Source organism: Lepidochelys kempii, chromosome 11, assembly GCF_965140285.1.
Source record: "Lepidochelys kempii isolate rLepKem1 chromosome 11, rLepKem1.hap1, whole genome shotgun sequence".
NCBI lineage: Eukaryota > Metazoa > Chordata > Testudines > Cheloniidae > Lepidochelys > Lepidochelys kempii.
Genome location: NC_136390.1, coordinates 13,912,825 through 13,938,059, shown reverse-complemented (window position 1 = coordinate 13,938,059; position 25,235 = coordinate 13,912,825). Strand labels below are relative to the sequence as shown.

The window sequence follows — 25,235 nt, the reverse complement described above, 5'->3', positions numbered from 1 at the left end:
AGCCTTTTTTGCAGTTGCATCACATTATTGACTCATGTTTAGTTTCCTTGAAGAGGAGCTCAGAGTAATCATGGCTAGCAAAGAATTAGCTGCAGGAGGCAGCCAATTAGTCTAAGAGGCCCAATTTCTGATAGGTTGACGTTACACCCCTTTTAGAGTCAGTTTCCTGGAAGACATTGTCGGAGATGCTGTCAGACACCCACAACCCTTGCCTGAAACTATATGGAGTGTGATCCATTGGTGGATCTCAGAGCACTTTGCCCACCTAACAGCCTTATGTGGTAGGGAAGTAATATAATCCCCACCACACAGAAAGGAAGCAGAGGCACAGACAGTAACTCTGCGGCAAAGCTAGGAAAAGAACCCAGATAACTTAACCCTGATTTGTGCTTCAGCCTATAGGTCATGCTGTCTCCCTTAAAGCAGGGGACTGTATTCAAGAATTCTGAATTGTATAGCCTGATCTACCACTTTGGCTGTCTGTGCCAGCTCAGGTTAGCACCTTCGTCTCTCTGTGCCTCTGTTTCCATTTTACTGACAGGGAAAGGATAAGCCCAGCCTTGCAGTTGGGCTGGATAGCTTCGTGTTCATAGCACACTCGGAGATGTTATACATTATTTTTTATTTTCCTCCCATTGTACTGCTGCTTCATGTCACTTTCTAGCAACTCTGGATGCAAAGGGAAACGGATCCATAACCCACTGCATAAGAATACAAAAGACTGACCTTTGCAGAATGGTGTTTACCCAAAGATCTCATTCTAACACACATCTTTACAACATCACCCACCCCTGAAATGTAGCTTTGTCTGGGGTAGAAAGCAGCAGCCATTTAACAGAGAGCAGCATACCAATAACATCAGAGTACCTTATCCAACTGAGACTACAGAGAGCACTTTAGGTGGGCAGAATGCTACTGCACAATTGGAATTTGACCAGATGTTGGGACTAACACCTCCACTCTTGTGAAAAGTGCTAGGAGATCCAGAAGTGACAAGTGATCATCTTCACACACACTTTATGGTTCTTCTATCTGCCGAGTGCCCTCTAACACCAGGCTCTACCATTGGACAACAGCACTGAAAAGGAAGAATGTTGCCTACTGAATTGCCATTGTTAGTTCCTGTAGCACCTCTGTTTTCCCTGTCCACATACTGACTTGGTTTGACCCTGCTTAGCTAGCAAGATCTGACAAGATAACAGGCCTCGGTAGTATGGCCGCTGGCTAATAAATATCGTGCTGCTGACAGTGCTTTGGGGAAAGTGCCCGACAAGCAGGAGCACAGAGACATGGCTGCAGTTACGTTTCTTCTTATGCTGATGTGCTCTCCCTTTCTTTTAGAAGTGGAATCCATGACTTCAAAGGAGAGATGAGGAGGCCTAGAAAAGAACAAGGTGGAAAGATATGAAGAAGAGCGCAGAGGAAGCTGGAGGGGAAAATCAGCATATCTGGGAGCTCAACATAAGAAGCTACAAAGTAGCTTAGGGTTTAGATTGAAAAGTCACCACTATCCAACACTGGGCCTGTTAGCTCAGAAGCCAGCCTGAAAAGAGGAGTCTTGTACTGAATCCTAAAGGATGCCAAGCTTGAGTTCTGGCAGGCCTGAAGGAACAAGTTCCAGAGCCAAGACCCACCTACTGAGAACACACCAGGTTCACCCTAGTGGACGGACAGCGGGAGACTTGCAGCGGATTACAAGTAACTGCCTCTTCAGCTTGTAGGAGGGAGCTGTGATTTGTGTGAGTGGAGATATTTAATCTGTACTAAGCACTGTGCAAACATAATGAATCCTCCTAGCTCCCGTGTGAGGTAGGTGTGGAAGTATTATCCCCATTTTACAGATAGGGAAATGGAAGCAGGCAGGTCATACCATCGCAGATGTGGCATGCAGAGTTCAGCTGAACCTCAGGGCTTCTCTCCTCTAGTTTGTTCCTGGTTTAGTTTTCTTTCAGATGTGGTCAGGCTCACCATGCCGATCTGGGTTGCCTTCCCTCTGCAGTCAGGTCCCTGATGTCATCAGGGTCAGAGTACATTCTCCAAGGTTTCCAAATATTCCCGCAATCTTCTTTAGAGATCGTTTGGAAGGAGCTTCCTCTGCCATTTGTGCTCTATTTCTTGCTAGAGTACTGAGTGGCCACTTCCCAGGCTCTGAGCCAGGCTGAGACATTGCACCTCTTCCCACATTAGACAGTCTAACCTCACGTTCACGCATTCTGCGCATGCTCTTTCTTTCCTGGCTGGAGTCAGATTTATGTCCCGTCTCTCCTCTCTGGCAATAATTAACTCACCCTGTAGATCCTGCTCCTTGTCTGAATCACAGTCACTCACTTCTAGCTTTTCCGCCTCTTTCTAAACGATGATTACTGAATCCAAGCACCAATGCACAGTCCTGGGAGTTAATGCAGCTGTCACCGGCAAACAGTAAATTCTCTTTCAACTCGGCTGCGACTCTGGTTCCTGTGAGACAGCAAAAGGAACGAGGCTTTGGCTTTGTCTACACTGCGCAGCTTTTAGCAACGCGGCTGTGCTGCTACAGCTGTGCCTCTAAAAGGCACGCAGTGTAGCTGCTGTTTGTCACCAGGAGAGAGCTCTCCCTCCGACAAAAAACGTCCATCGCCAAAGAGCGGCGGTAGTTCTCCTGCCGACAAAGCGCTGTTCACACCGGCGCAACTTTTGCCTTTCGGGGGTGTGTGTGTGTGTTTTCACACCTCTGAATGACAAAAGTTTTGTCGTTCGGTTGCCCGTGTAGACAAAGCCTGATGATAAAGCTGCCTGCAGGAGATGAGAAGCCTGGAGAAGGCTTGCTAAATGAACTAACCAGACACCTGGTGTGGGGAGGGAACTTCAAGCGGCTGGTTCCTTAGAAGAGAGCTGAAGCAGTTGTGTGAGATGGCTGACTCTGGGAAGGCTAGAGGGGAGTCAGCTCTGAACAGAATGGTTGTAAACTGAACCCCAGGGTGGGTCACCCCCTAAGAACTCCTTTAAAAAAAGGACTCTCTGGTAGAACCTTTTCAGTCCCCCAGGCTCTGAGGTAAGAACCTTGCCTCAGGGCAGATTTGGGGGACTTTGAGTTTTACTTTTGAGTTAGTTGTCTGGATAAACCCAGACCCCCCCAATAATAGTGGTGATTGGAAGAGCAATGTGTGGAGTCTCTGAAAAGGGGCCTGGATGAGGGAGAATAAAGGGCAGGGCATTCCCTGGCCACAAGAAGGAGCAGGGGGGCAGTCAACTCATTTACATACCAGATACAAGTCAGTCCTTAGAAATGCAGCCTGGACCTGAAAAGTGCAGATTCCGCACGTATTGTGAATTAATGATTTTCTGTATCTGGTTACAAAGAGAGAGACATTTGCCCACTACGAGCCTGTAAATACATCTTGAGACCTGAAAGTCAAGCTGGGTTCTCTCCTTCTAGCATAGGCTTCCCAATAATGAAGATCTCACCAGTCAAACTAAGCCCTCAGACACCCATGCGACTCCATTGCTATCAAAGCATTTGGACAGGTATGACTGATTGTCCCTTTCTTGGGAACTTAGCCAACCATTCTGCTGCTGCTGCACAAGAAGGAAAGAATCCTGCCTACTCTCTTGGTACTGTAATGGCTCTGCTAGGCAAATGGTTGTCACAAAAATGGTCAGACAAGGCTCCAAATACACCCAGAGCAGAGCTGTTCAGAAAGACGGGAACATCTTTTTCACAGTAACTCTCCAGAGCATAACTGCATTTTGATGTTACTTTTGAAGTTGCCGTCGAAGGAGGAATAACAAAGAGCCATAACTGGGGGGATGCAAAATGGCCTTGCTTCTCCTGCTAATGAGCATTGTTAAATCACTTCTAAAAAGCTGAAATCAGCATGAACGTTCTTCCACTGGCTCCAGGAAGATACTTCAAAATGCTCAGATAATTTAATAATGCAAACCCCTTTAAGCCATCTTGAGAGTCAGTTCTCTGTGAATACTCCTGTTCTGCTGTAGGGCTAAAAATAGCAGTGTAGACATTTGGACTCGGCCTGGTGCCTGGCCTCTGAAACCCAGTCTCGGGGGAGGGTCTCGGAGCTCACACACCAGCCCAAGCCCAAACATCTACATTGCTGTCTTTAGTCCACAAGCTTGAGTCAGTTGACCCAGGCTCTGAGACTTGCTGCTGCAGGGCTTTTTGCTGCGCAGATGTACCCATAACATCTTTTGTGGCCTGTTCTGTGGGCAAGCTTTGTTAAGCCCAGTGCTACCAAGAACAGCACTCTTATACGGCAACCTTTGACTTCTGCATGAAAATAATGATGCAAAGCAGGCCGAATGCACAATGCTAGACAATATGACTCCGCTATAGGTGCCTTGGGTAACGTGCTCCTGAGCAGCCGCACTGCGCTGCTCTTCCCCTGCACCTACTGCTTTGATCCGACTAGAGGAGAGAGACTACTGCCCAGCTCCGCTAGGGGAGCAGCAGTGTGAGCCATGGAGACAGAAAGGAACAAAAATTGGGGGGAAATCCTCTCCTCCCTTCCTTATTCTATGGGTTATGCACTGCCACTGGTTTTCAAATAGATCTCTTCTTTGCTGGTGCTATTTGGCCTCCTAATCTGCTAGCAGCCTGACTACACTATATCAGACTCCTTTCTCATTAGACTATTTGCAATCGCTGAGGGTGAGACACTGAGTTTCTGTCTGAACCATGAAGGTTCCCTTCAGTGCCAGCTTTTGGGATAATGGAACAGAGCTGTGAGTTGTTAACGGCATGTGGTTGTTTTAATACACCAATTCTCTCCTCATCTAGGGGTAGAACCTATTATCTCCACCCACAGCTGTTTGCAGGGCTTTTAAGAGCCAGTAAGTGCATGGCCATAGATAGCATGCACAGAGGCTCACTAAACCACACCCTCCCATTAAAACAAAACACTTGGCACTGTAAAATGCACTTGCTAACAGAAAATGAAGGCCTGCTTCAGCCTCCCGCCTGTAACAGGTACAGGATCTGTCCAGCCCCAGTACCCTGACAGGACAACAATCCAGCCTTCAGTATTTAACATCCATGGGGCGCTTTAAACTAGACTCTGTATCAGATCATAATCTTCCGGAAGTTTTGTTGTTCTGTTTTTAATTATCTTTCCAGCCTATTTGCCAGGTACAGCTGTATGGCTTACTGGTCTATAATTCCCCAGATGACCCCTAGTGCCAATTTTAAATATAGAGACATCATTGGCTGCTCTCCAATCCAATAGAAGAGTGGCTGCTTTTAATGACAGACCAAATATTTTTATTTGCAGCTCAGCCACTTCATACTTAAGCTGCTAAGGACTGCTGGAATAGACCAAGGGAGGCTGGTGACTTACTGCTTTAAATTATCACTTTGCTACAGCACCTCTTTTCCTGACACCTCAGTCTCTGACAGCACTGCATCTTTGTTACCAGACGAGAGCAGGTCCACAGTAGGAATCTCCCCATCATCCTCAGCAGTGAAAACTAATGCAAAGAAATCCTTTAGTTTCTCAACGATGTCCTTAAATACTCATCCTTAATTGCCTTAATTACTCCCTTTAAGCCTAAGGGATCAAGAGTACCCACCAATTCCTTCACAGGCTTCCTGCTTCTCATACACTTAAAGAATCTCTTGTTACTTGTTTCTACACCTGTAGGTATTTGTCCTTTGAAATCTATTGTGGCCCTTTTGAATTCTTACGTATTGCCTCCTGTAAAGTAAAAAAGAGAGACAGGCATGCACAGACAGACAGACAGGCAGTCTGGGCTTTTTGCTTATGTGCTCATATAGCCATTCTGGACTTGAGAACATCCCCACTGTGTAGAAATCAAGGAAACACTAAGGGACATGGTAAAGTCTAACCTAGTTCAGGGACAAATCATCTATTATAATTTAGTCTGAAATGTTAATCGAGAAACTCTCGTAAAGAATGCAGGGCTTCAGTCCTCTTTTTTTTTAAAAAAAAATCATTACCCCCATTGCACATGCATTATATTGTAATTAATAGGTGTGCCACTATCCCCTACCGAATGGGCTCAAACTGCTCACGTCACATAGGTCTCACACTACGAACAGCAATTCTCCTTTCGTTTAAGCAGCAGAGGCCTATGCCTTTGGAGCAGGAAGTCCCAACTCCCATCCCTGCTGCTCACGTTAAGTTCTAATTGGTCACTATGTGAAATTCTGCATGACCATGGATCTGCTACTAGGGTTAGACATTACACCGTAAGACACAGCAGAGAACAGCCCTACTTATCTGAAGGGAGGCCCGGGGAGACATTGGAAGCTCTCATTTAAATAAGGTTTGAGATCAACAGGGCTGTGACCAGCTTTGAGCTGGCCCCGGAGATGAAGTCACAGTGAAATCTGCCTCCTTCCCCAGCCAAAGCTCCCTGCGGAGCCAGCCTGGACCCCGGCGGGTCCTCTGGCCCGGCGCCCGCAGCGAGGAGCAGGAGCCCGGGGCGGGCTCCGCCGCGCTGGGCTCGGGAAGCGGGAGCGGCGGCTGGCACATGGGACCCGGGAGGAGGAGCTCCGCGCCGCGCATCACGGGGCGGTAGTCGCAACTACCCAAAGTAGGCGCCCCGTGCTGGCCGCTCACTGCCCGGCCCTGGCGGAGGTGAGTGCACGGCCCCCGGGGCCCGCTCCGGTTCCGGCTCTGAGCGGATCCCTGTCCCCGCCCTCGCGTGGCGACGCGCCACTTGCCGGCCGGCCGGCGGCGGTAAATGGGGAAGGGGCGGGAGCAGCCGGAGTTTTGCTACTGCCCGCGGGGGGGGGGGCTGGAGCGCGCCGCTCGGTGCAGGGCTCCAGGGGGAGCAGGGCTGCTGGTGATCCCGGCCCCCCATCCGATCGCCTGACCGCATGCGGGGCTGGCGCGGGGGGGGAGGTAAGCTATGGCCGGGCTGCGCTCTCCTCCCATAGGCAGGGGTGCTTTGGGGTGAGGGGAGTTTCTCAGCTCGGGGTCCGCCGGAGTCCCCGCTGCAGCCTCTCCTGGCTGCTCAGAAGCCCCCGGACACGTATGGAGGGGCCAGACCCTGCGTCCACAATGTGACTGGATCGCACGTGGCCAACCCCTGTCCTTTTCCATTCGTCCTGGAGTATTAGCTCTCCGGCCCGTGGGCGTTGTTCCCTAGCTCGCGGATGGCCATTATGATGACCTGTTCTTACTGCCCCCAGGGCCTGGCTTTCTTAAAACAAGTGGGACTGGGCGTATGGGGCATGCACCGTCTCGGGCAAAAGCCAGAAGCAACACGCTAGGGGACATCCTGAGTCTGATTTCTCTCTCTGTGAGTCTATTCGGTATATTAAGTAACTTGTTTCAAATCAGGGAGATGGTATTGAACTTGAATTGCTTGGTTATATGTGCCTTAATCCAGGGGTGTCTGGGACATCATCTGGTGTCCGTGGTTTTCATGATAGAAGTATCTAGTTTTTATTTTGGATCACACAAGAGTCAGAATTTCTTAAAAGGGGCACGGCAGCCTCTCAAAGGGAGTTGATTTAGAAAAGAGTTAGAAGTACTTTCAGGAAGTATCAATATATCAGGGTATAAATTAAAGAATCAGCATGGGAGATGTGGTCTGATTCTGGAATGACCTCGTTCCTTCCCTATGCCAGTAGAAACTCAGGAGTGTCTCCTCTATGTGGTGCTTGTGATCCAGGGAAAGGAGGAAGTTTGCCTACCACTAAGCTGTAGAAACATTTCCTTCCAGAACACCCATTGAGTGGATTGGTTCTGGCCTTTGAGTAGGCAGCTTGTTTTACCTGCCAGATGATTAACACCTTGTTTGCAGTACACTGAAAGAGAAGGAAGGGAGAAGTGGGGGACCAGGTAGGGTTTCTCAGGATCAGTCATTCTCAACCTGCGGTCCAGTCAGCACAGAGCTGCGACCCAAGTGACATCCTCAGGGATATACAGCATGGCAGTGGGTGAACCATGGGCTTGGGGAGGCTAGCCCCCAGCCCGGCCCACCCTTTCCACCTGAGGCCCAGATCATCCTGACCTTCCAAGGCCAGAGGGCCCCCCCACAGCCGCCAGCCCCCCCACAGCCCCGGGTCACCTGAGCGCCTACAATCCCAGAGCACCCGGCAGGCGGCACACGCGCCCCCCAGAGCGCCAGACAGGTGGGCGGCAAGCGTCCCTCCCCACCCAGTCCCAGAGCGACGAGTGGGCAGCATGTGGCCCTCCCTTTGCCCCCCCCCAGCACTGGGCGTTGTGGCCCCAATGCCAGGGCCCCCCCCCAGCGCTGGGCAGCCCCGGGCAGCCCCAGCCACCCCAAGTCCCAGCTGCCCTAGACCCAGCCCCAGGAGGCTTCCCTTCCCAGAACAGGAGCAGCCTGTCTGCACTGGGGCCAACTAGCAGCAGGAGGGGGCCCTGGTATGGAGCATGGCCGGGGCCATACGGGGCTGTTTGGGGAGGCACAGCCTTTCCCAGCCTATTATACGCACCATCCATGCATGGGCGGCAGGTATAATAGGCTAGGGAAGGCAAAGCCTTCCTGGCGAAGCCACTCCCACGGGACACCTGGGCTGCGGTGGTCCCGCCTCTTCCACAAGGCCTTCAGCCCCCACCCACTGCCTGGCTTCCTGCACTCCAACTCCTGCTCCCCGCGGCTTGCTGTGTCACTTCTCCTCGGGGGTGGGGGAGTGAGGAGGGACGCTGCAAGCAAGCAGCAGGTGTGGGGGGTTGGTGGGGGAGTGAGGCAGCTCTGCCGGGCACTGGGGCCACCAGCTTGGATGGGGGGGTGCCAGCTCTGCCCAGCGCTTGGGTAGAGGGTCTGGGGAGAGCGGCTCGGCTTGGCACTCAGGCTGTGGGGAAGTGGGTCGACCCGGCACTGGGAGCGGCCCGGCATGTCGCTCAGCCTGGCACTGGGGCTGGCCCGGGGTGGCTGGTGTGGGTGAGCTGGGGCTCCTCTCGTCACGGGGGGCCTCGGGGCTCCTGTTATGGGATTTCGGGGCTCCAACATGCGGGGGGGTGGAGCCTCGGGCAGAAGGGGCAGGGCCAGCGGGCTAGCCTCTCCAAAGTGGGGGTTCACCCGCCACCCATGCCATACAGGTAGTATTGGATGCGACCCACAATGGTAAACAGGTTGAGAACCACTGCTCAGGATCCTCAAGGAGAGCAACCTTTTGCTGGGTGTTAGATGTGCTGAAGGAAAAATATTCCAAGAAAAGGAAGGGAGGGAAAGGGCACCATAACACACGTGTATTTATAATACAGGCCTTGATCCTGCAGTTGGCTCCGTGCAGGCAGGCCCACATGGACTTAAGTGGGACTCTGCACAGGCCAAACTAGTTGCAGGATCAGTTACATAGGCTTTAAGATTTTTCCTATTTACATCTGCGTATGTATACAAAAATGTATTGTTAACACGGGGCTGTCCTTGTATAGCAACAACAGAAGACTAACTTGGGTGGAGGCAGGAATCACAGAACTGACTGTGATTCAGAAAGACAAACATGCAGGACAAGTGTGTACTTCAAATTACTTCAATGGGACCATTCAGAGAACTGACCGCTCCGTCTAGAGCTGAGCACATAGATAAGAGTTTGCAGGATCCGAGCGCAGATGTGGCGAGTTGTTGGTTAAAGAGCAGGAAGTTCATGAAAGCATGTATTATTTATATTGCGTAGTAGCACCTAGAGGCCTCCTCCTGCGAGCTGGGTGTAACACAAGCATACAACAATCACAATGCACCAATGGGCTTTTAAATCGGTATCTTCCAAATGAGATTTGTGCATTGCAAAGTGCCGTCCTATGGAGAGAAATAAAACCTAAACATGCTGGGGGGAGGAAGAAAGTAGCTTACAGTATCAAAATTCCTGTTGGTTTAGGATTTTTAAAATAAGATTTAAATACCACCGCAGGTCTCATCTCGTTTAACAAACCACAGTTGACATAAAAATCAGGTACAGTAAAGCCAGATCTGATATTCAATATACAAGTTTGATTTGCTGTGTAATTGTAAAGGAAAAAGTTGCAAGTGATGACTTATGCAGGACACCACAGGAAAATGTGCCATTTGAAAAGCTTTTTTTTTTAAAAAAAAGAACAGCATACACACACACACATCATAAGGAACTGGGCTTTGCAACATTACAAAAAAAAAAAAAATCCATAGAAACACCCTCAGATTCTCGTAAAACAAGTGAAAATTTTCTTCTCTCAAACCCATTTGGCCAAGGTTACTAATGAAACCAACTTGCTGGAGAAATGGAAAAGCCGCTGGTTGCTATGGTGATGAAGTATGAACTTCCAAGAATAAATAAGCACCAGCTTTTTTACAAATCAGTTTATCATCCTTGATTATGACACTCACCGAACCAAGCTTGTAATGGAGGCAGATGCTAATTGATTTTCAAACTTAAACACTACTGTTCTTCATGGTGTGGTTTCTCCTCCATCCTTACACTGACTAGGGCTCTTCTCTTGCTGAACGGGCATTAGCAGTGTAGCCTCATGTAGACAAGGTCAACATTTTCAAAAGCACCAAGTCATCTGGGAGTTTCTGAACATTTTAACCAAGGCCTTAGAAAACAATACAGAAAGCACAATTCACCTTTAGACCCCCCAGCTTCTCCTAGCAGATTTTCAAAATCTCTACTTTAAGCCTTGATCCTTCAAACCTTTTATATGTGTTCACCTTTAGCCACATGAGCATTTCCACTGAAGTCACTGGAAGCACTTGCATATGTAAAGTTATTCACATGTACTGGGGCACAAGGCATTTCTAATGTGTCCATCGCCGAAGTATCTGGGCACCAATTATTTATAATATAAAGTACCATCACATATCAGTAAGCATCACTTATTATTTAGAATGAATTAACTTTTATTTCAGGACATTTGTCTGCCAGAGGGAGCACTCCAATAGACTTAACTATAAAATATATATTAAAGACTCAAGAAAATAATACCAAACGGCTCGAACCTAAAAGCAATAAAGCACCAATTAATGTATCTTGCCAAGGGTGCTGTGAAATATAAAATACAATTTAAAAGAGGTCTATGACCTTCCTTTTGCTTCACAAAAAAAGGGATCTCGGAGCCTACAAAAGTATGGTCCATGTTCTGTCAGTCTCTGCAAACCGCAGACTCCAGCAGTGCCCTGCCCTCTGACCTAAGGAACAAGATGGTATAGAGGGAGCCAAATGATCAGTAAAGTGTTTGGACTCAATCCAGCAAGGGCTTTAAAGTTAAAACTCCAAAGATCTCTCTGTCTTGGTAATTGGTTTGTCCGCTCCCTGCTGTAGCGGAGGTGGTGATGGAAGCAGGAGTCTTGTAGGTCAGTCGGCTGATTAAAGAGATGAGAGTAGAGTGGTAGGCAAGTGCTGTGTTGTAGAGGACAAGGAGCTGGATTATACACTGAAATATCCATTGTCCGTGTAATGACAGGGCCGTGATCTAGCCAGTAGTTCCACACATTGGTAGTCAAATAGGTAGCACAGTGGCTCTAGAGCTCTTTTACCTCAGGTTCAACACCTGCCCCAGAGAACATACAACCTCCGTATTATTTGCCGCTTTTAAACCAAGTTTTCCTCCTGCCCCCTAACTCAGCAAAGTTAGACTGAGTTCTAACTTTGTCTTCCACCAGATCTGCTTTTGAACTGTTCACTCCTTCAGCGTGCCCCTGCACTTTCCAAACCTCTCTTTGAGAGACAGAAAGGAGACTCTGGCTGCTTCTGATATCCCTTATCTCTCTTCCCTAGGTTCATGCTGTTCAATCCGCCTACCCCACACACCCTTTTCCCCTTGTTGCTGCTTGTGGGATGTCTTTCTCGCTACACTTTCCCCTCGCTCGCCCTTGACTGTGACTTCTGAAAAGCTTTAAGTTGGCTGTTTGGACAATACAAAGACAGCCACTAAAAAGCAGACTAGAGCAGCTCTAATAAGCTCTTACATATGGATGCGCTGCTGTTACAGAGGATGCTTTGCTTAATGGTCAGAGCTTCAAATTTGAAACCCCTGGACTCCCTTGAACCACAGTCCCCGTCCCAGCCAGGCTGACTCAGTCTTCCCCCTTCTGGGCTCAGTAAATAGAGTGCTGTGCTGAAGTGTTTAAGATGAGACCTTAACATGAAGGCCCTGTGTCTTTTGTGTAGGCATTAAACAGCCTCAGTCCATAGCACTTTTCATAACAACAGGGAGTTGCCATATAAGATCCTTGGCAAAAATGTCCCCTCCCTGTGCATTGTATTGCTTGGCTCTAGCTGGTAACTGCTTTCTGCCTCAGAGTTGTCTGCATATCAGTCATGGGCTTTGGCATCTCCTGGCTCAAAAGGCAATATATATACTCAAGATCTATCATTAGTCAGCTAGAGGGATGCACCAGTAGAAAGCTAGGAAGTACCAGGTTTTTTGGGTTGTTTTTTTCCCCAGATATAAGTCCCGTCTGAATGGCAAGTGAAGCTCTTCACCAGGTGGTACTTTGAGGAAACTGCTCAGACTAAAGTGGTCTGTTCAGTAAAATACCATCAGCGCTGGTCACTGGGCATGGTACAGCTTCTGTCTGGTAGAGTTTGGCATGTGTACAGCCTTCCAAGAGTGTACAAAGAGTAGCAAGATTTCCTCTTTGCATACTTCTGGTGGCTTGGGCTCTGCTGTTTGTACCTGTGTCTCACAGCTGAAAAGAATCAAAGTCCAGAGCCTAAAATGGAAAGCTGTTGTAATGAAATTGCTGGGTCGTAACCATACCTTGAATATGCTGCGTTGAAATGTAGCCAGGAGAGGGTGCTATATTGCCCAGGCCAACTGCTAGCAGTAGACCACTCTATCAACGCTAGAGAGCAGGTAAAAGTAGCTTTCTGAGGGGCAGTGGACTCTGCAGAGAATCAGGGGCTCTGTGACAGCAGGAGCCGCAGGCCAGAACCAGAAGGAGCTGGCTGCGGAAGGAAGGCTGGGTAGCGGGCAGCCTGAGAGCTGGGACTAAAATGTTAAGAGCCAGTCAAAGCATCAGCCTGCTGCTGGCAGAAGCCCAGCAGGAGAAGGAGGATATAGGACAGCATCGTGCAAGCAGGAGTGGGGTAAATGCACATGTGGATACCAAGAGACCACGGGCAAAGCCAGAGTTCAATTCTAATGGGCTCTATAGGCCAGGGTTTGACCACTGTCTAGTCAATGGATGGACTGGAGGGAGCATCCTTAGCACTAGGCCTGGGGAATCCCATGGGGCTGTTAGTTCACAATGGACCTCCCCTAGAGTCTGGGTTGATCTTTCGTTATGACTGTTGATGTTGTTGTGTCTAGAGTATTTGCAGCTTTTAGTTACAGAGCGTTGTGGTGCTGTTACTTACTCAAAAAGCATTGAGTGTGTTAACAGGGAGCACCAAAGATTAGAGTCTGGTGCTTGGCAGCACGTGCTGTAGGAACTCCAGTCTTGCAGTACACAGAGCATGCTACCAGACACGCAGAAAGCACTGCGGTACCACAGCCGTTGCGGCAACGCCCCACAGTGGCAACAGCTACAGTCATTTATTTACGTGTAGCACAGTACCTTGCAAAACTCCCTGGTGGCAGGACATTTTTGACCGTGAATAAAATATTAGAGGTTGGGGGTTTTTAGTCATTGTTGGAGTGGGTGAACAAGGAGGATGTGTGTCTGGGCTGGTAAATGTCCACAGCGGTATGGCAAGGCAGATGTGGTGCTAAAAGCTTGCAGGGTGTTTCTTAGACACATACGAAGATAAGATCTTTACACAGATGTGCATACAATCTACATAGAGAAAGACATGGGGAATGGATGGAGTACACAAGCAGACAGAGTGAGTGGTAATATAAGGGTTTGGTTTAGAAGGTAATGTAATCTGAGTAACCTCTCTCCTTCTTCCTTCTGTTTTTTTTTTTAATCCCATCCTCCACTTTCTGTTGCTTCAGTCCAGTTAGATTCCCCTGAATGGTTCCCCGGGTCAATAATCCTCCTCTCCCCACGTCCTTATAGACGTAGTGTTTAAGTGTCATGCAATTGTATCATGTATTTAAGCAGGGGTGGGAGAGGGACACAGATAAAGAAGCAGGCAATCCTGTAGTCATAAGTGTACATAGATAGAATCCCAGCTTCTGAGTGAGGGCCAGGTGGTTGGCAGTCTGGTATGAGTGTCCCAGCTAAGGTTCTGATGTAATTGAGCAGAGAGGCAATATTCCTGAACACATTTTGCATAACGGAACAGCTCCAGATTCTCTCAGCTACTGTTCTTCTGCTAGTCTTACCATGGAGACCTCTTTGGGTGGGTGGCTTACTCAGCAGGTGTTTTCACTGTAGACTGGCTAAGAAGGAATCCTGCCTTCTTTCCTATTGACGTCTCACGTCCTCCACAAGCTCGAGAAAGGGACTAATAAAGTGATCCTTGGAGCCCCAAGATGGCTTGGGAAACACGGGTTTGCCATCCCAAACCAGCCTGCATCAGATTGATTCTTGTGTCTGAGCAGAAAAGACAGCTGCTCCTCCCAAACGAAGGGATCCAGCTGTGCCCTTTCGGAGCATCATAAAGAAATCTGAAAAGAGGGCCAAACCTGTATTAGAGACAGTGTCTGGTCAAATATAAGCAAAACAGGAGGAAACTACCCTTCCCCTGCCAGGGTCCTTGTACCAGATAGACAAGCAGCGTAATTCAAAGTAACTACAGTCTCTTAGAACTTGGTTCCCCCTTTATGGGTCTGCTCCATAGCTGTTCCAAATCAAAGAAGAGGTGGGGGTCACAGACCCATAGGTTTCAAGGGAGAACCAGCACTTCAACCTGCCTTCTCCACTGCAGGAGAAGACTATGCCTATTCCTCCCCTCTCCCGGCTTATTTCCCAGGATGCCATCCCACAGCCCGGAACTACTTTCCCCAGCAAGCCCGCTCCCTGGGATCCCAGAGAGGGGCCAGCTGGGGACTGCCCTGGGCCAGCCTTATCCCTCACCAGTGAGAGCAGATGGGGAGGGCGATCCTGCTCATGGAACAACTCTCTCCCTCCTAAAAGCAGAGGCAGCAGCACAAGTTTCTTCCTTCAACCCCCAAACTGCCTCCCCCCCAAACCACTTCCTTTCCTTCCATGGCACCTACCCCCCCGGGTAAGTTTAACCTGGAATGTGGGGGACTGCTGGTCTAGGAGCATTTCCTCACAAGTCTCAAAGGGCTGGCATACCCAGTTATGGAAACTTCCTGTCTTAAGAGACCACCAAGAAATATCCACACCTGCGCACTGAGTGCAGTTCTTCTGCATCTTTACTAGAAACACCCTCCTGCCCCCGTTAAGCAACCCAGGTTTGATCTTGATTGAGTGATTGCTGAAAACAAGTTTCGCTGTCTCTCCACTCTCTAAAGCTAATAATGACAGGACTCCAGGCTTGCATGTAACTTGACTCCAAAGACAATCTGCATGCATGAAAGTAGAAAAGATTTGCTCTTTATTGTCTCAGGAAGGAGGGCATCCTTGCATCACACCCATTATCTACAGACTGCAGGGTATTTTTAGATCCCGCTGAGTGGATTCTTCCATTCAGGTAGTCAGCCTGGTACACCATGCCTTCATTTAGCTGCTATTCCTGCTTTTTTGCAGAGGAAAAGCTCAGAAAGGGGTGAGTCACCATTAGATAGCAATTAACTTGATAGGAGCAGCAAAGAAACCAAGACCACAGAAGAAAATGATAGCAGCCACATGGGACTTCAGTACAGTACTCAAGGCTCTTGCAAAATATCCATCTGAGCCTTTTAAGAACTGTGAGATGAGAAAAGTCATGAAAATAGCCTTCTTATTAGCCATTACATCAGCCAGATGAGTTAGAGTATTACAGGCATTAATATTAGATCCACCATTCTTCAGTTTGTAGACTACTGCACCACAATCATTGTTCACCTCCTTACCAAAACTCATTCTGCTGCATTAAGCAGAAGATTAAACTCCAGATACTTGCGTCCCAAATCCTCAGATTCCAACTTTATGAAACTTTTATTACAAAAGCGATCCTGGGGTGGCATTTCGTTATTATATCAGTGTGCCGGCTGCCCGCGGCAAATCCAGCAGCCTGTCACTTTCATTACAGTGGAGCGGCAAAGGAAACTGTGTAAACATCTCCTTTGTCATAAAGGAATAGAAGTGACACCTTTGCCGTTCCCATGTCTGTGCAGGCTATCAGGGGAATCAGTCTCCTGAGCAGAATTTGGCAGAGCAGAGATTCAGAATGTGTGGTACACCCTGTTGGTAACCCTGCTTTAAAAACAAACAAACAAACAAAAACCCTTAAAATCATAAACTCCTGCCTATTTGTGTTCCATTATTCCAGTTTTGCTTAGTCACCAGCCTTTATTACAGGCAGGGCTAGGAGGGCTGGTTAGTCAGGTTGCCTGTTAATTCCCATTATGAGACCCTGTTTTCAGTTTAAAAAACTTTGCCAAACTTTAACTCTTTGGGCTGAAATTTGCTGTGCCAGGTGTCTACTTAGGGGTGAATAACTCTGGAAAAATTTAGCCAAAACCGGTCAGCCATTTCCAGGAACAAAGCTAGGGAAAAGTGTATTTTGCCCCTGTTTAAAAATTCTGGCAACCTTTCTTTGAGACACTCTAGAGCCCCCATGCTTTGGAGCAGGCCTTGAAGTTTGGCAGGAGGGTGGTCTTTTGCCATGCCCATGAAAACCCACCTACATTTGACCAAGTTATAAGGTTTTGAAAAATTGCAGTTTGCACATGCTCAGTAGAGACTTGCTAAACGATTGTAGCTTAATTCCCCAACGATTTTATGCACACTGAGTAGGGTTACCATACGTCCGTATTTTCCTGGACATGTCTGGCTTTTTGGTTCTTAAATTGCTGTCCAGGAGGAATTTTTAAATATCTAAAAACGTCCGGGATTTTGCCATTATTATTCTTCCGCAAAGAAGAGTTGATCATTCAAGAAAGAGAGTGAATGCTGATCTTTCGAGAAAGAAAGTGAATGTTGATCACTTCAAAGAGTGCCCGCTTTTCCCCCCTAGCTCCCAGTGCTTGCGCCGCGAAACAGCTGTTTCATGCGGCTGGGAGGGGGGGGGAGGAGGGGGAACGCAGCACACTGAGGGGAGGAGGTGGGGCTGGGCGGGGATTTGGGGAAGGGGTCCAATGGGGCAGAGAGGGGCGGAGTTGGGGCAGAGATTTTGGGGAAGGGGTGGAGTTGGGGAAGGGGGGTGCCAGCAAATACCTCCCCCCCCCCCCGGTGGAGTGTCCTCTTTTTTGAATGTTCAAATATGGTAACCCTAACACTGAGCATACTACAGCCCAGGGCTCAGCAGGACTTTCCTGCAGTTCTTGGCGCCTCCGGGCCAGGCCAGGTCCAAGCACAAGAACTGAGAGCAGAGACCCTGTCACTCCAGTGCTTTCAGGGCCCCCACTGCTGATGCCCAGGCAGCAAGGAGGAGAAAGCCACTTGAATCGAATGCCAAGGGGAGAACAGCTGGATCTGCGCGGGAGTAGATCAGAACAAGGAGCCTGATAGTGGGAGCGGAGAAGGCTGGCAGTGGAGAGGGAGAGGCAGACAGACTGGGAGTTGAAGTAGGGGGGAACTGGCACTGTCTGAGCAAGGAGGCTGGGTCTGAAAGCCAGGGAGGAAAATGGGAGACAAGGGTTGGGAGCCTGTGGGTAGTGGGGAGAGACTGATATTGGGCATAGGAGCCTGTCACGTGGACTGAATGAGGCAGGGGTCCTGTGAAAAAAAAATGGAATGTGATCTTATCATCAAAGAAAGACAAGGAGTACTTGTGGCACCTTAGAGACTAACAAATTTATTTGAGCGTGAGCTTTTGTGAAATGTGTAAGTCTCTAAGGTGCCACAAGTCCTCCTTTTCTTTTTGCAGATACAGACTAACACAGCTGCTACTCTGAAACCTATCATCAAAGACTGTATCCTAATGCACACGCACAAGGGCTGAAATGAAAGTTGCACAGGCAATTCTGACATTTCCTAACTTCACCTCCCTGACTTGCACTGTTTGGTAATTGATGTTTTGTGCTGAGGAGAAAAAGGGCTAAGTTATTTCTTCCCATTACCAGTATTGCTTTCCCCCTATTTGTTGCCTTTTCATGTTTTGAGCTTCTTGCATACCAGCCATGTTATTGCCTTGCTTCCTGAATGGAAGTGAAAGGACTCCTGGAATGTATAGTAGAGTTCCAGACCAAGCAGCTTTGTATAAAAGGCCCTTTTCTTAGCTAAATCTATTCCAGTTTCAACAGGTACATAGCCCCTTCTGCGTTCATCTGAGGGAGCCTCTTTAGGTATGGGAAAGAAACCACAGGGCTTCTTTTCACTTGTAACAAAACAGCTGTAGGTGAGAAGTGAATATTTTCGTCTGGTAATGAAAACAGTGAAAGCTAATTTCATGAGTCTAAACGTTAGGATCCAAATGCCTCTTTCCAAATCTGACTTCTTTATGTATTAACTCACTAGTAAATACCAGGGAAGCTAACACTGGAAGTTGATGTTTTGCAATCTGAATTAGAAGGGGCATAAAAGGTCCCAATTCTGCAATCAAGTCCATGAGGGTCTAGGGGTCTGTCTACACATATCTGATCACAGGCTCAGGGCATTGGATTGGAAGAGATCAAGTCTTCCTTTGTGTTGGTTCAGTAGCTAGCACTCGGGCCAGCCCGAATGGGCACGGAGAGGAGGTCCTTGTGTGTGTGTGGGGGGGGGGGTGCTCAGCCCCGTGTGGTGTCCCACTTTCCCCCTGGGAAAATATGGTTACCCAAATAATGGGCCTATGATCCTGACCAGGGCTTCTAGGAATTAATGTAGTGCAAATGATCGGATAGCTGAGAGGGACCATCTTGGTGCACTTTTATAGTGATTTGATCTAAGTTACAGTGGTTGCTTTTTACTTTTGTTGTTCTGCTTCAAGCAATGTGCTTATTAGCAGATCTGCGTAATGAAGCATTTTATGTAAAATGATCCCTAGAAATAGAGTCTGACTCAGCACTGATAAGGCTCTGTAGCTCTGCATATTTGATTCGGTTCATGGGTAAGGGACACCTGTGGTTGGGGCTCCATGTACTTTTAAATATCCGGCTGAAAATTCCCTCTCCTTCAGGAGACTGTGTGGAAGAGACAAATACAGCCATTTTAGCCAAGATATTACAGGCCACCCTTGAAACAAGAGGCTGAATTGAAGATAGTTATTTATGTAAGAGCAATAATAAGAGACAGGACTTCAAAAAGTAAAGTTGATTTTCTTAGGCCATATTGTATCATTGTGTTGAAACAGAACTTACTGAGATCACTGCAAAGTTCTTTGGTGGCACAATTTGGCTCATTGTGACACTGAACTTACTATTAAAGCAACATGTTTTAAAACTAAGATCTTTCACTTTATTTTTACAAGCTCCTGCGCCAAGAGAAGTGTCTGTTGATTTCTCCCCTGCAAAACAAATAGGTCCTGTTTATAGCCAACATACTAAACACTGCAGTGGGTTGTAATCTAAACATTGCATCACACTGCCAGTGCATAGGAACTTCAGTTATACTAATTAAAATCTACAGACAAAAATGAAACTGACTAGCCTATTTTAATTATCCAAGATGAGTGGAAAAAGACCTGGTCTTTTGGTTAACGGACTCGATTTGGACTTGAGAGACCTGGATTCCTTTCCTGACTTGACCACAGATTCCCTGCATGACCTTCGTCAAGTCATTTTATCTCTGTGCTTTCACCTGTCAAATGGGGATAACAATACTTAGTTGCTCTCACTCTTCGCTGTCTGATCCATTTGGACTGTAAGCTCTTTGCATCAGGGAGTGTCACCTACTATGTATTTGTAAAGTGTCTAGCCCAATGGGGCCCCCAGTCTCTGTTGCTACTGGTACAAATAAAAACTGAAATGCAATAACTACACAGCAGAACGGGACAGACAAATCAGATTTTCAAAAAGTTATTCATATCGAACCATCTCAAGAGTTATTAATAGCATAGCTAGAGGAGGAGTTGAGTTGCTTTTGGTAACAGAAGAGTGGGAGCTGCTTCACAGTTTAGGTTGTCACAGCAAGCCTAATTTTTAATCCCTTCCCCCCTTGTAACTTCCTCAGTAAGAAACTGATCTTCCTGAAATTTCACGTCATATCTCACCCCAAGGTAGAACTGTTTTCTGGCAAGTGTGGTGACAATCGATAAAGGAGTTTTAAAGATAGTGTTCTGAACATGTATCTATTTCCCTTTTTCAAGCTGTTCTTGGCTTTCTCTGGCTCTGGATATCTGCATGGTGAGGCTAGCCTAGAAACTGCCTGTTTGTTTTGTTTGTGCTGACCTTGGGCTCTCATTTGGAGGGCAGAGTTAGTGGAGTGGTTTAAAAAAGGTGCAAGCCGTTCATGCCTGATAATAAAGATCTGTGAAACAAAAACGGACTTGCTGCTGACTTGCAGGCCAAGATGAGGGGCATGGATTGCTGGGGTGGGGTGGGGTGGAGAAGAGTAAATGATAACGGGTATTACCCTGGAATAGGAGTCTGGGAGTGGTGTATAGAGAGGGGGACAGGAGAGGTTGGCCTGGAGCCGTGATCCAGGGGCTTAGAACAGGGGGCCTATGGACAGGCAGGATGCTAAAAGAAGTGGGGGCAGGATGCTGGTAGGACACGGAGGAGTACGCAGGGGATCCCAAGGGCCAAGAGGAGCATGGAGAGAGGGGAGAGAGCATGGGGCAGATTGGACACAGGTGCAGTGGACCCGAAGAAGAATGGCGGGGGGTGCAGGAGAATAGAGCAGACATGGGTAGTGGTATATAGGGGACTAAGGGAAGTCATTGAGCAGAGGTGGACTGTACCAGGGTTGATGGGGCAATAGAAGAGAGGGCATGGAAGGAGGTGCAGTATACTGGGAAGCACAGGAGTCATGGAAAGGCCCAGGAGAACATGCAGAAGGGATGATGGCAGGAGAGCATGGGTAGAGGTATACAGGGGAACGATGGGTGAGTGTTCAGGGGAGATATGGAAGTTACAAAAATCCCAATTGCTATTCAAGGAATCCATTCCCAGTCATGTCGTTTGTCTGAGATTTAGAACTTCTCAGAGAAATCTGTTTACCAGGAGATCTAAGAAAGATTTTCTCCCATCCTACCAGTATTTAAACACAAACTGTTGTTAGATGTGCTACTGAGGTACGGTGGGATCCACAAAGGGACTTAGATATTGCAATGCTGAGTGTCATGGCACCTAAACGTGTAGGCATGTACAAAATAGAAGGAACAACACTGCAATCCACAAAGCTGTGCTAGGCACCTAGGCTCCTAGACAATGGATGGTGAGAGAAAAGTGCCTTAGAATGTGATCCACAAAATCCAGCACATGAGGTACGGAGCTGCCTAAACTAGCCAGTGGAAGATGCTGACCATTGCTAGAGTGCTCTAGGTAGTGGGCTAAGAGTTTAAGGTGTGCTCCTCCTCCCTATGTTGAATGGGACCTGATAGGGCCCTGCAAGTGACTTAGGTGGCCGAGCATCTGACTTATCACAGTTCGTGAATTGCTCTAGGGCAGTGGTCTCCAACCTTTTTAAGTATAAGATCACTTTTTGAATTTAAGTGCAACCCAGGATCTAGCCCACCCCTTCCCCAAGGTTCTGCCCCTTCCCTGGGGCCCCGCCCTTTTCACTCCATTCCCCCCCCCCGTTGTTCACTCTCCCCACCCTTACTCATTTTCACTGGGCTGGGGGAGGGGATTGGGGTGCAGGAAGGGGTATAGGGTGCTGGCTCTGGGAATGGGCTCAGGGCTGGAGGAGGGGGTGAGGAGTGCGGGCTCCTGCCAGGTGGCACTTATCTTGGTCAGTGGGGCCCTGCCTGCCCCGGCTCCACACCACTCCCAGAAGTAGCCAGCAGCACATCCCTGCTGCCCCTCCTTGCAGGCACTGCCCCTGCAGCTCCCATTGGCTGCAGTTCCCTGTTCCTGGCCAATAGGAGCTGCGGGGGCGGTACTTGCAGGCAGGAGCAGCGCACAGAGACCCCCTGACCCTCGCTCCACAGGGGCCGCAGGGACATGCTGCTGGCCGCTTCCAGGAGCGGCACGAGGCCAGGGGAGGCAAGGAGCTTGCCTTAGCCCCACTGTGCCACTGGAGTTTTGGCGGATGGAGACTGCGATCAACTGGCAGAAGCTCCATGACTGACCAGTCGATCATGATCTACCGGTTGGTGACCACTGCTCTAGAGCTTAGGCAGAAGATAGGTGTCTGGATGCCTAGATGGAGGTGGCAGTGTGCATGCCCATAGGCAGAAATCTAAACACCTAGGGAATGTTTACTCTGGAAAAACTTAGGCACCAAGTGAGTTTAGGCACCTACAGGGATCAGTGAAAGTTTTGTGGATTACAGTGGAGCCAAAACTGAGACCTGGGCACCTAAACCTGGGGCTAAGGTGCCTAATCATCAGGTTTAGGTGCCTCAATACCTTCATGGATCCCAACCATAGCACCAAGCAGCCCCAGTCGTGGACATGGGCCAGGACCCCATTGTGCTAGGTACCATACAAGCATAGAACAAAAAGATGATCCTGGCCCCAAACAGCTTACAGTCTAAGGCTGAAATAGTGGGGCACAACTCCACACTTAATTTTAGAAAATCTTTGTTTTTAAAATATTCTGCTCTGTCTTACTTTCAAATGCTGTTTAATTCTGTGATGCTTTGATTTTTCTCTTCCTTTTGAACCCAAGTAGCGGGAGACAGAGATGCTGTTTATCCCAGAACATTGCAAATGTCCCTGTTTGTTTTGAATGGCAGTTACAGGACAGAAATGTCACAGTACAAAAAGATTGTCTTCCAGCACAGTTCACAATCCCTTTGGGAGCTCTCGGAATGCTTTTGCGGTGCTTTAGACCTATGATGAAATGAGTCCCTCGGTAACAACCATTCTGTCACCCTGAATGCTAATTTCTATTCATTTGCCTAAGAGCCAGAGAAATGTGCCTTTGTTGTAGAGTAACATTTTGTCCATACATTTTATTAGAAAAAGAGGATGGTTTTGGGATTAAGGCAGCAGACTTGGCACTGACTTGGGTTCTACTCCTGGCACTGCTGTCGTACTGGGTAGCCTTGGGCAAGTCATTTAGCCTCTCAGGGCTCAGTCTCCCCATTGGTGATAAAACCCAGTGAATGCTGGGAGGCGACAATCATTAGTGTTTTTAAAGCTTAGCAAGTTGCTTGGACGGAAGGTGCTGTAGATGTGCCAAATAATGAGACCTGGGTGGTATAAAGCCCTTCCTATGTGGGGATTTTTTTAAAATGTGTGTGTGTGGGGGGGGTACATTTGTATTGCTTATTCAAGGTCTGCAGCCAAAAGCACTTGACTGAAATTGGAACAGGCAAGTGCTGCGTAAGCTGCATCACGCACCTCTGCCCAGACACTTTCATTGTGACCCAAGATGCCCCATCTAGAGTCCAGCTCTAAATTTAAATAACCAGCCTAAGTTGTTTGATGCTCTTTCAAAGTACCCAAATGTGGATTAGGAGGACACCACCAGCCTCCTGTCCACCTATATACAACAAGCCTGCTGCCTTTCTTATGTAGAACATAGTCACATTCCCTGCTGCCTGTAAGGGAAAGGCTGAGTCCCCTGCCCTCTGTGGGGTAGGGTGCCCTCCCAGAGCACAGCCCCTCGAGGCACAGCCTTGCAGGCACCCCCCTCAATCCCCTCCTGGCACCGCAGTTACATGATCACAGCCCAGTATGTAAAGTCAAGCTCCCCTTGCTGGGGTTCAGTTTATTCCGTCTTTAGGAACTGCGCCTGCATTTCCAGCTTCACCCTCAATCCTGGATCACCCTTCCAGATATCTCTGAGCCAGGGAGCTCTGACAGTCCTTCTAACTCTCTGGAGAGGCTTTGTTTTTTCCTCCTGTCCAGATTCCCAAGCTCACACCTCCAGCTTCCCTCTGGCTAAAGAATGTCACAGCCCTCCAGCCCAGGCTGCATAGACAGAAACACTCCAAACCACTTGCCCTTTCTCTTCCCCCCAGTCAGCGAACAGCTTGTTTTTTTATCCTGTGCAGGAGGTAGCTCACTGATTACCACCTGGCCCCCCAGTCACCAGCTTGCCTGCTACTCCCTTAAACACCAGGTTCTTAAAGGGGCCATGCCATGGACTAGGTCTGACTGGCCCCAAGGCCCCTTGCTATGGAAAGGGTCCAGAACACCCTGTTACAGTGTGGAAGGCACACACGTGCCACAGGGGTCAAGGCTGTTGTGGTTTTATAGCCTGGAGAGTAAGTTTGGGGTGAGGGTAGAGGCAGGTAGAGGACAAAGTTGGGGAGTGGTCAGTGGATCTTTGACTGCACATGTCTAGAGGCTGCCACAATGGAGTCATACAGCTACTTTGCTCCTTCAACTCATACCCACTTGGTCTGGTGTTCTGTCCTCCACTAGTAGTGACTGGTCTGCGTATACATAGATTGATGAGCCTGCTACAGCCTTGCCTAGTAGAGGTGGGTCTCTGAGCTCACACAATAGCAGTTTTGCTTTTACATCCAGAGGTTCTGTGTTTGATCCCTGCTGCCAATGAGCCCTGCAGGGGCGCAGCATTATAGGGAAAGCAGTGGATGTATTGTTTCTAGACTTTAGCAAAGCTTTTGACACGGTCTCCCACAGTATTCTTGTCAGCAAGTTAAGGAAGTATGGGCTGGATGAATGCACTATAAGGTGGGTAGAAAGCTGGCTAGATTGTCGGGCTCAACGGGTAGTGATCAATGGCTCCATGTCTAGTTGGCAGCCGGTATCAAGTGGAGTGCCCCAAGGGTCGGTCCTGGGGCCGGTTTTGTTCAATATCTTCATAAATGATCTGGAGGATGGTGTGGATTGCACTCTCAGCAAATTTGCGGATGATACTAAACTGGGAGGAGTGGTAGATACGCTGGAGGGGAGGGATAGGATACAGAAGGACCTAGACAAATTGGAGGATTGGGCCAAAAGAAATCTGATGAGGTTCAATAAGGATAAGTGCAGGGTTCTGCACTTAGGACGGAAGAACCCAATGCACAGCTACAGACTAGGGACCGAATGGCTAGGCAGCAGTTCTGCGGAAAAGGACCTAGGGGTGACAGTGGACGAGAAGCTGGATATGAGTCAGCAGTGTGCCCTTGTTGCCAAGAAGGCCAATGGCATTTTGGGATGTATAAGTAGGGGCATAGCGAGCAAATCGAGGGACGTGATCGTTCCCCTCTATTCGACATTGGTGAGGCCTCATCTGGAGTACTGTGTCCAGTTTTGGGCCCCACACTTCAAGAAGGATGTGGATAAATTGGAGAGAGTCCAGCGAAGGGCAACAAAAATGATTAGGGGACTGGAACACATGAGT

General features: G+C 48.4%; 2 protein-coding genes across 7 annotated transcripts in view; one reads left to right on the top strand and one right to left on the bottom strand.

The window, feature by feature from the left end:
* C11H2orf76 (chromosome 11 C2orf76 homolog) overlaps positions 1-25,235 on the bottom strand; it is a 222,657-nt gene that overhangs the window by 148,601 nt on the left and 48,821 nt on the right. The gene's annotated exons all lie outside the window — the stretch shown is intronic.
* STEAP3 (STEAP3 metalloreductase) overlaps positions 6,125-25,235 on the top strand; it is a 67,940-nt gene continuing 48,829 nt past the window's right edge. Inside the window, exon 1 of one of the 6 annotated variants that reach the window (XM_073305227.2) lies at positions 6,125-6,279. The gene's annotated coding sequence lies outside the window, so the exon portion shown is untranslated. The other 5 variants (XM_073305223.2, XM_073305229.2, XM_073305225.2 and 2 more) reach the window with 5 other exon arrangements.